Source organism: Anomaloglossus baeobatrachus, unplaced genomic scaffold (assembly GCF_048569485.1).
Source record: "Anomaloglossus baeobatrachus isolate aAnoBae1 unplaced genomic scaffold, aAnoBae1.hap1 Scaffold_170, whole genome shotgun sequence".
Lineage (NCBI taxonomy): Eukaryota > Metazoa > Chordata > Amphibia > Anura > Aromobatidae > Anomaloglossus > Anomaloglossus baeobatrachus.
In genome coordinates, this window is record NW_027441940.1 from 144,419 (window position 1) to 155,961 (window position 11,543).

Below are 11,543 nucleotides of genomic sequence, written 5' to 3' on the forward strand. Positions count from 1 at the left end.
AAGACTCAACAAGACCCATATGCAGCTGACCCCCTCCTTTGGAAACAGGTGACTAAAAAGAATCCTTTAGCAGATGTAAGGCCAATCTCATCTTGAATGCAAGAAGAATGTAGAAAAGCACAGATTTATGACCGGTAGAGATAAGAGCAGCAGTTGAACAGAAAAATAGCAGAGAAATTCAAATCCTTTGTTTCTCCTTATAGAAAATATGAATTGAGGTTTTATGAACTGCATTGATATAATAGATAAGAAAGTCATATTTTGACATTTGTGATATAGTGGAGAACACAAAGCATCGTTCTGCATCTATGGGTGATGGGCGGGGTCCCGCCAATTGGATATCGGCCAGATAGGAGACATCGCATAGATATTTTTATCTATCTATGAACAGATATAATCGTGATAGGAAAGATGATTGTAATATCTCCCGCCTGGCACCTCCAGGGGCAAAGATATCAGAAAGTTGGGACCCTCATAATTTTCTAAGACTTAGATACATCCTATAGTTATCTGAAGTCCAGCCCTGTTATGAGTCACCAGTATGTGAGTGTAACTTGTGTTAATAAAAAGCTAATGCCAATTAGGATCCTCGTTCAATGCAAGGAATATTGCCATGTAGGATTGCTCCACGTTCCATTGGAGTCCTTCCCTCCATAAATCTGAAGCCAATTTTTGTGACCCAGGTTCAATCATTTTTTTCGTTATTCCCTTTTATTTTATGTAATTGTATATACTGTATTGTTTTGTTCTCCTTTGTAATATCTTTTGTATATTTTATGAACACTGCTTACATTTCAGATTATCTAAAATTTAATAGCTTCATTCCTCTTACTCTATATATTGCATCCCGAAGCCATACACTACCTGTAACGTGTGTCCAATTGGCCTGCATAAGCGATTGGTGGTGGCAGCTAGCAATAGTTCCTTTTGTTATTGTGGAGTTGGCAGTGACTGTATCAAGATGTAGATATATTCCATGAGATAGAAAAGTTGTATATATCCTATACCCTCACTGTGAGCTCCCCAATAATCGGCCTAGTAGTGGAAACAGTCATGGCCTCTTCCGTTAAGTGTCGGTCAATTGCATAATTATCCTGACAATTGGGGGCAGCAGCGTGCTGTTTTGTGACATCTTGTATCAAACGTTTTTCTGTTTGAGGGACTATCTTTATCCATTGTGAGATTTAAGGGCTAATTTAGATATGATTGTGTGAAGGTCCATGAATAAGGAGTATTTATCTATGGTATTTGTGGGACAAATCAAGAGTATTATAGATAGCACAATAGACTACAGTTAAGCTGGTGTCACACACAGCGACAACGACAACGACGTCGCTGCTACGTCACCATTTTCTGTGACGTTGCAGCGACGTCCCGTCGCTGTCGCTGTGTGTGACATCCAGCAATGACCTGGCCCCTGCTGTGAGGTCGCCGGTCGTTGCTGAATGTCCAGCTTCATTTTTTGGTCGTCACTCTCCCGCTGTGACACACACATCGCTGTGTGTGACAGCGAGAGAGCGACGAAATGAAGCGAGCAGGGAGCAGGAGCCGGCATCTGGCAGCTGCGGTAAGCTGTAACCAGCGTAAACATCGGGTAACCAAGGGAAGCCCTTTCCCTGGTTACCCGATATTTACCTTCGTTACCAGCCTCCGCCCTTGCTGCCAGTGCCGGCTCCTGCTCTGTGCACATGTGGCTGCAGTACACATCGGGTAATTAACCCGATGTATACTGTAGCAAGGAGAGCAAGGAGCCAGCGCTAAGCAGTGTGCGCGGCTCCCTGCTCTCTGCACTGTGACATGTAGCTGCAGCACACATCGGGTAATTAACCCGATGTGTACTGTACCTAGGAGAGCAAGGAGCCAGCGCTAAGCGCGGCTCCCTGCTCTCTGCACATGTAGCACAGCGACGTTATGATCGCTGCTGCTTCTGCTGTGTTTGACAGCTAAGCAGCGATCATAACAGCGACTTACAAGGTCGCTGTTACGTCACAGAAAATGGTGACGTAACAGCGACGTCGTCGCTGTCGCTTAGTGTGAACCCAGCTTTAGGTCCAGAAATATTTGGACAGTGACACAATTTTCGCGAGTTGGGCTCTGCATGCCACCACATTGGATTTGAAATGAAACCTCTACAACAGAATTCAAGTGCAGATTGTAACGTTTAATTTGAAGGTTTGAACAAAAATATCTGATAGAAATTGTAGGAATTGTACACATTTTTTTACAAACACTCCACATTTTAGGAGGTCAAAAATAATTGGACAAATAAACCAAACCCAAACAAAATATTTTTATTTTCAATAGTTTGTTGCGAATCCTTTGGAGGCAATCACTGCCTTAAGTCTGGAACCCATGGACATCACCAAACGCTGGGTTTCCTTCTTCTTAATGCTTTGCCAGGCCTTTACAGCCGCAGCCTTCAGGTCTTGCTTGTTTGTGGGTCTTTCCGTCTTAAGTCTGGATTTGAGCAAGTGAAATGCATGCTCAATTGGGTTAAGATCTGGTGATTGACTTGGCCATTGCAGAATGTTCCACTTTTTTGCACTCATGAACTCCTGGGTAGCTTTGGCTGTATGCTTGGGGTCATTGTCCATCTGTACTATGAAGCGCCGTCCGATCAACTTTGCGGCATTTGGCTGAATCTGGGCTGAAACTATATCCCGGTACACTTCAGAATTCATCCGGCTATTCTTGTCTGCTGTTATGTCATCAATAAACACAAGTGACCCAGTGCCATTGAAAGCCATGCATGCCCATGCCATCACGTTGCCTCCACCATGTTTTACAGAGGATGTGGTGTGCCTTGGATCATGTGTCGTTCCCTTTCCTCTCCAAACTTTTTTCTTCCCATCATTCTGGTACAGGTTGATCTTTGTCTCATCTGTCCATAGAATACTTTTCCAGAACTGAGCTGGCTTCATGAGGTGTTTTTCAGCAAATTTAACTCTGGCCTGTCTATTTTTGGAATTGATGAATGGTTTGCATCTAGATGTGAACCCTTTGTATTTACTTTCATGGAGTCTTCTCTTTACTGTTGACTTAGAGACAGATACACCTACTTCACTGAGAGTGTTCTGGACTTCAGTTGATGTTGTGAACGGGTTCTTCTTCACCAAAGAAAGTATGCGGCGATCATCCACCACTGTTGTCATCCGTGGACGCCCAGGCCTTTTTGAGTTCCCAAGCTCACCAATCAATTCCTTTTTTCTCAGAATGTACCCGACTGTTGATTTTGCTACTCCAAGCATGTCTGCTATCTCTCTGATGGATTTTTTCTTTTTTTTCAGCCTCAGGATGTTCTGCTTCACCTCGATTGAGAGTTCCTTAGACTGCATGTTGTCTGGTCACAGCAACAGCTTCCAAATGCAAAACCACACACCTGTAATCAACCCCAGACCTTTTAACTACTTCATTGATTACAGGTTAACGAGGGAGACGCCTTCAGAGTTAATTGCAGCCCTTAGAGTCCCTTGTCCAATTACTTTTGGTCCCTTGAAAAAGAGGAGGCTATGCATTACAGAGCTATGATTCCTAAACCCTTTCTCCGATTTGGATGTGAAAACTCTCATATTGCAGCTGGGAGTGTGCACTTTCAGCCCATATTATATATATAATTGTATTTCTGAACATGTTTTTGTAAACAGCTAAAATAACAAAACTTGTGTCACTGTCCAAATATTTCTGGACCTAACTGTACATTTCCAAAAGTTAATAGGAAATTAAATAAAAAATTAGCACGATTATTATTGTCATTTAGGGTACCTTCACACTTTAGCGATGCAGCAGCGATCCGACCAGCGATCTGACCTGGTCAGGATCGCTGCTGCATCGCTATATCGCTGGTGAGCTGTCAAACAGGCAGATCTCACCAGCGACCAGTGACCAGCCCCCAGCCAGCAGCGACGTGCAAGCGACGTGCAAGCGACGCTGCGCTTGCACGGAGCCGGCGTCTGGAAGCTGCGGACGCTGGTAACTAAGGTAAACATCGGGTATGGTTACCCGATGTTTACCTTAGTTACCAGCTCACACCGCTTAACTTAGCGTGTGCAGGGAGCAGGAGCCGGCACTGGCAGCGTGAGAGCTGCGGAGGCTGGTAACGAAGGTAAATATCGGGTAACCACCTTGGTTACCCGATGTTTACCTTGGTTACAGCTTACCGCAGGCTGTCAGACGCCAGCTCCTGCTCCCTTCACATTCAGGATTGTTGCTCTCTCGCTGTCACACACAGCGATGTGTGCTTATCAGCGAGAGAGCAACAATAAAAAAACGAACCAGGGCTGTGTGTAACGAGCAGCGATCTCACAGCAGGGGCCAGATCGCTGCTCAGTGTCACACACAGCGAGATCGCTAATGAGGTCACAAAAAACGTGACTCAGCAGCGATCTCAGTAGCGATCTCGCTGTGTGTGAAGTACCCCTTAGTTCCTTAGTTGACATTTTTTTCCTTAGTTTAGCTAAATAGATGTTTATCTGGCAGTCATTTAAACGGAATTTGTCACTGGGTTTTGCTATCTCATCTCAGAACGGCATGATGTAGGGGCAGAGACACTGGTTTCAGCGATGTGTCACTTACTTGGCTGCTTGCTGAAGTTTTGATAAACATCAGTTTTATCTGCTTAAGATCTACCAGTTCTTGAAATGCTGCTCTGTGTATAATCCCACCCACACCACTGATTGACAGCTGTGTACAATGAGCATAGACAGAAAGCTGCCAATCATGGGTGAGCTAATGGAGATCGACGATACATGGTAGAAGGTTTACTAGTTCTCTAGTGATAATCCCTTAGTGGTAATACAGTGATTTTATTAAAACTACAGAAAGCAGCCCAGTAAATGACACTTCAGAGTCCCCCTCTGTCACAGCGTTTGGCTGCGTAAAATGCTCCCTGACTTTCTATTTTTCCTGCTATCAGTATTCATTGTACTAGGTATCTCCTCTGTTGGGTTTTCATCCTTTTCCCGTTAGGACCTAAGGGAACTCTTCTTCCCTTCAGTTGCTAATAATCTGTATTTTCCCTTGGGTTTAAATACTCTCATGTTCCCTGGACTTGTGCTGGTGATATTCAGTTCCTTCACAAGTTTTGGATGCAAGCAGGTGGCTTGCACGCATCAGTAGGATCTTTGTTGCTCTTTACTGAACTTTTTACTGAGTCGTCTAGAGATAAGTTGTTTGTTGTTCTCCCTTGTTTGTTTTCTCTGTGTGTCCTTTAGTGCTTAGTGGTGTTGACGAAGAGCTCATCTCATCCATTCCCTATTTAGGGCTCAGATCAGGGTCAGGCTAGAGTCAGGTATCCGGCTCGGCGCATAGGTGTGGAATCTATCTAGGGTGGGGAGGGAACTCAGATCCCAGCGGTAGACTAAAGGTGGCTTTACACGCTACGATTTCGCTACAGCGATCTCGTTGGGGTCACGGAATTTGTGACGCACATCCGGCCGCTGTAGCAATCTCGTTGTATGTGACTCCTATGAGCGATTTTGAATCATCGCAAAAACATTCAAAATCGCTCATCGGTGACATGCCCCCCTATTCCCAATTATCATTGCTGCTGCTTTGATGATGTAATCCCTCGTTCCTACGGCAGCACACATCGTTATGTGTGACACCGCAGGAACGAGGAACCTCACCTTACATGCATCCCGGCAGCAATGAGGAAGGAAGGAAGGAGGTGGGCGGGATGTTACGTCCTACTCATCTCCACCCCTCCGCTTTGATTGGGCGGACGCTTAGTGACGTCGCTGTGACGCTGAACGAACCGCCCCCTTAGAAAGGAGGCGGTACGCCGGTCACAGCGACGTCGCTATGCAGGAAAGAATGTGTGATGGGGGTGCGCGATTTTGTGTGCGACGGGCAGCGATATGCCCATGTCGCACAAACGATGGGGCCGCCACGCACGCTAGTGATCTCGCTAGCGTGATCGCAGCGTGTAAAGCGGGCTTAAGTCAGGGGTCACAATCTCCCCCTTCCCTAGGCACAGGGTTTCCCTTTCGCCGTTCACTTGGTACTTCCCCATACTTAACATGACAGTATCTTTTCATTATTCTGATTTTTAATTAAGTAGTAAACAGTTAGTGACCGAATCCCATTAAATTCACAAAACCCCAGCATAGGTATCATAAATGATACTTGCTCTTCATAAAGAGATATACCCCTTTTAGATCTGGTCTCTTCTACACCCATAATCTAAACTGTAATAAAGGTTTGTAGACAGAGATGAGTGAACCTGAATAGTAAAGTTCGGCGTTTGTACCAAATACAGACTTTGTAAAAAAAATCAGTGTTAGAGTTCGGAGTTCGGGTGCTTTATGTATCCTAACCACTCAATCTAGCATCGGTGTGCTCGGGTACACTCAGTGCTCAGCCCAGTGTGAGCCGCTTGCAGTGTGTGAATGGCTTTCACGGGGAGGTAAAAACATTGTTATAGGTGTATTGTGTACAAGGAAAAAACTCAGTCATCCCTCCCCCTGTAATAAATACTCTGTTAATGGCCGGTTACATGTGGGCAGAGACCCGAACTGCCCAATCAGTGACTTCCAATGGGGTTCAGGACAAGTCCGGTTCCCGAACTGAACTTTATTTAAAGTCCGGCTGAAAAACCCGAACTTCAACGGGTCCGTATATCTCTATGTGTGGGTAGGCCCACAAAAAAAAAAATCCCTTTGGATATTAGACATATAAAATCCTTCCATTTTTTTATTACAACAATTATCTTTTGCAAAAGGGATTGTTTTTATAACATAAAGAGCCCAGTTTATGCGGGGACCACTCTTGATGGATCAAGTGCCTTTTCATGAATCTGGAGCTTTTGACGAATAGCATGTGCCTTCTTGTGCTATGGTAGAAATATTACTCCCATTAGGGACTGGAGTGAGATTTCTGGCATAGGGAACACCACAACTCGTCATGAATTTAAGGAGCTGTGGTGTCATGCCCCCGTCCCACCCAAACTCTGCCAATTTTGGAGTGAAATGGCAAAATCTGCCAAAATTTGAGAACTATGAATTGATCCAAATTTTTGGGACTTTTCACAGCTTCTGTAACTTTTTTTTGGCATACAAGCTTTGATAAACTGGGACCAGAGTGTCTTAACAACTTTCACATATCTAGGATGCATAGTGCGATTCACTTCTGCGCTGTCACGGCTGGGGACAGAAGCTATACCAGCTGTATATTACAATACAAAGGGAAGGGGAAAATAATGCCCTATCACTAGGGAAAGAGTGAAGTGGTGACCCCTGACAATACAGCTCACCCTCACTGCCCTCACCAACCCTATACAGGTTCTGCACCTATCGCCGAGCAGGAATATCTCACCCTAGGCAAACCCTGATCTGGGCCTAAGTAAGAATGGCAGGTATGAGCTCTTCATCAAACTGACGCTAAGGGAGACAAAAGGAAACAATACAGGGGAGACACAAATGCTACCACCTGAGCCCAGGTACATAGCAAAATTCAAACACTTATCTTAGGAGTAGTTACCACAGAAGTCTGTAGAACAAAAATATGAGACAACTGCTGCAAATCACAGACAGGATCAACTATAAACCTCACCCAAAGCACCCAAGGGTGAGGTTTATAAAGGAAGTCACAGGCTCACAACTGAGAGAGAAAAAAACTGACAGTTTTCCAGAGTCATAGAGTCCGCTGCTGCAGAAACAGAGAACTGTCAGTTAACAACACGTTCTGCAAATTTTTGGGATTTTCCAACACTTCTGCCATTGGATTCTCTGCCGGCCGTGACAACTCTGTGACATCCCCTCACTATTTTTGTGCTAAATGCCTACAGCTCTGACTCAACTCCAGAGGTTCACAGGCAAAATCATCACATCTAAACAATAGAGAAAGACAGGCATGAAGAATATACATTTACAAGCATTTATTAACAAAGTCAAGTTTTGAAATGCAATTAGATACAATATGATATACTTCAGAGTTCCTATCTCCAATCTGGGGCTGCGCTTTGTAGTAAATGAATCAGTGGGCAACCTGAGATTAGTGAATTATCTAAATATAATCCAGTACCAAAACCTTTCACAAATGTTAATAAAGGCTCTCAAAATACCCAACTTACAAGCAAAGTGGAGCTCGAATTTCCACTTTGTGGGATCTTAGTATGTAGAGCGGGATCCCACAAATCTCTGCGGCTGCTCTAAGCACAAGAAGTAGCTCTGTCAACTAATCCAGGGCTGTCACAATCTTTTTTTTAAGGTTTTACTGAAGTACTTAAGAAGGATGCCGCAGAGCTGGGGTCGTAGAGCTCACTCTTCCACTGTGAGGGTGATCACTGAGGGTTGTGGGATCTCACAACCTAGAAGTTCCTTTTGGGGGACATTAGGGACAATTCAAAAAGTTTTGGTACTGGATTATATTTAAAAAATTCACTAATCTGCGACTTTTCACTGTTTTAGTAAATAATAAAGGCAGCCACAGATTTATTATAAGCACTATTTAGAGGGAAAGTCATCTAACACATTGCACTAGAAACTGGGGGATATTACCCTTGTAACAGAGTCAGCAGCAGATCCCCCTATAAGGCTGGAATCACACTTATGTGTGTAAAATCGGTCCGAGTCTCATGCTAGAAAGTAGCATGAGCTCTGTTCACATTATGATCAGTGTGCAATGCAACTGCAATGCGATTCTGTGATTTTTCATTTGATTGTAGTCCGTGTGCAATCCGTGTTTGATGCGTATGTGTTCCTTTTTGTATTCTCAGCAGCTATGTCATCTGCCATTCAGCTCTGCTACATGGCCACTGACAGCAGACACAGACAGAGCCATGTAGCAATATTAAGGAATAACGTTTGGAACTCCATTCTATGTCTGAACTGGGTGCAAAAAACCTAAAAAAACATCACTATGGGGAGATAAGGTATGCACACCAGTGACTATGGAAGGGGAATACATGGAATAGCAGAAACTGCTGTGTGAATACTGACATGAAAAATCCAATAGCCATTTGTAAGAATGAAATGTGAAAAATGGAACCTGCATTACTGCCATGAATATATGAATAAAGAGAAATTTAGCTACTGAATTGATCAATGCAGAAGAGCCCCAACACTACGCCAAAGTATTTCTCTACGTTGGGGTCCCTAGCTTGTGTGTGTCCTCTCATGCAGTTAAAAAAACTTACCGTGTATGGGACGCTGAGACCCAGGCTATATATGCGTATAATGTGGATTGGCAATAGGTGTGTATGGGGAGGGTTCACAAACGAAAAACTACTAACATTAAGGAATAACGTTTGGAACTCCATTCTATGTCTGAACTGGGTGCAAAAAACCTAAAAAAACATCACTATGGGGAGATAAGGTATGCACACCAGTGACTATGGAAGGGGAATACATGGAATAGCAGAAACTGCTGTGTGAATACTGACATGAAAAATCCAATAGCCATTTGTAAGAATGAAATGTGAAAAATGGAACCTGCATTACTGCCATGAATATATGAATAAAGAGAAATTTAGCTACTGAATTGATCAATGCAGAAGAGCCCCAACACTACGCCAAAGTATTTCTCTACGTTGGGGTCCCTAGCTTGTGTGTGTCCTCTCATGCAGTTAAAAAACTTACCGTGTATGGGACGCTGAGACCCAGGCTATATATGCGTATAATGTGGATTGGCAATAGGTGTGTATGGGGAGGGTTCACAAACGAAAAACTACTAACATTAAGGAATAACGTTTGGAACTCCATTCTATGTCTGAACTGGGTGCAAAAAACCTAAAAAAACATCACTATGGGGAGATAAGGTATGCACACCAGTGACTATGGAAGGGGAATACATGGAATAGCAGAAACTGCTGTGTGAATACTGACATGAAAAATCCAATAGCCATTTGTAAGAATGAAATGTGAAAAATGGAACCTGCATTACTGCCATGAATATATGAATAAAGAGAAATTTAGCTACTGAATTGATCAATGCAGAAGAGCCCCAACACTACGCCAAAGTATTTCTCTACGTTGGGGTCCCTAGCTTGTGTGTGTCCTCTCATGCAGTTAAAAAACTTACCGTGTATGGGACGCTGAGACCCAGGCTATATATGCGTATAATGTGGATTGGCAATAGGTGTGTATGGGGAGGGTTCACAAACGAAAAACTACTAACATTAAGGAATAACGTTTGGAACTCCATTCTATGTCTGAACTGGGTGCAAAAAACCTAAAAAAACATCACTATGGGGAGATAAGGTATGCACACCAGTGACTATGGAAGGGGAATACATGGAATAGCAGAAACTGCTGTGTGAATACTGACATGAAAAATCCAATAGCCATTTGTAAGAATGAAATGTGAAAAATGGAACCTGCATTACTGCCATGAATATATGAATAAAGAGAAATTTAGCTACTGAATTGATCAATGCAGAAGAGCCCCAACACTACGCCAAAGTATTTCTCTACGTTGGGGTCCCTAGCTTGTGTGTGTCCTCTCATGCAGTTAAAAAACTTACCGTGTATGGGACGCTGAGACCCAGGCTATATATGCGTATAATGTGGATTGGCAATAGGTGTGTATGGGGAGGGTTCACAAACGAAAAACTACTAACATTAAGGAATAACGTTTGGAACTCCATTCTATGTCTGAACTGGGTGCAAAAAACCTAAAAAAACATCACTATGGGGAGATAAGGTATGCACACCAGTGACTATGGAAGGGGAATACATGGAATAGCAGAAACTGCTGTGTGAATACTGACATGAAAAATCCAATAGCCATTTGTAAGAATGAAATGTGAAAAATGGAACCTGCATTACTGCCATGAATATATGAATAAAGAGAAATTTAGCTACTGAATTGATCAATGCAGAAGAGCCCCAACACTACGCCAAAGTATTTCTCTACGTTGGGGTCCCTAGCTTGTGTGTGTCCTCTCATGCAGTTAAAAAACTTACCGTGTATGGGACGCTGAGACCCAGGCTATATATGCGTATAATGTGGATTGGCAATAGGTGTGTATGGGGAGGGTTCACAAACGAAAAACTACTAACATTAAGGAATAACGTTTGGAACTCCATTCTATGTCTGAACTGGGTGCAAAAAACCTAAAAAAACATCACTATGGGGAGATAAGGTATGCACACCAGTGACTATGGAAGGGGAATACATGGAATAGCAGAAACTGCTGTGTGAATACTGACATGAAAAATCCAATAGCCATTTGTAAGAATGAAATGTGAAAAATGGAACCTGCATTACTGCCATGAATATATGAATAAAGAGAAATTTAGCTACTGAATTGATCAATGCAGAAGAGCCCCAACACTACGCCAAAGTATTTCTCTACGTTGGGGTCCCTAGCTTGTGTGTGTCCTCTCATGCAGTTAAAAAACTTACCGTGTATGGGACGCTGAGACCCAGGCTATATATGCGTATAATGTGGATTGGCAATAGGTGTGTATGGGGAGGGTTCACAAACGAAAAACTACTAACATTAAGGAATAACGTTTGGAACTCCATTCTATGTCTGAACTGGGTGCAAAAAACCTAAAAAAACATCACTATGGGGAGATAAGGTATGCACACCAGTGACTATG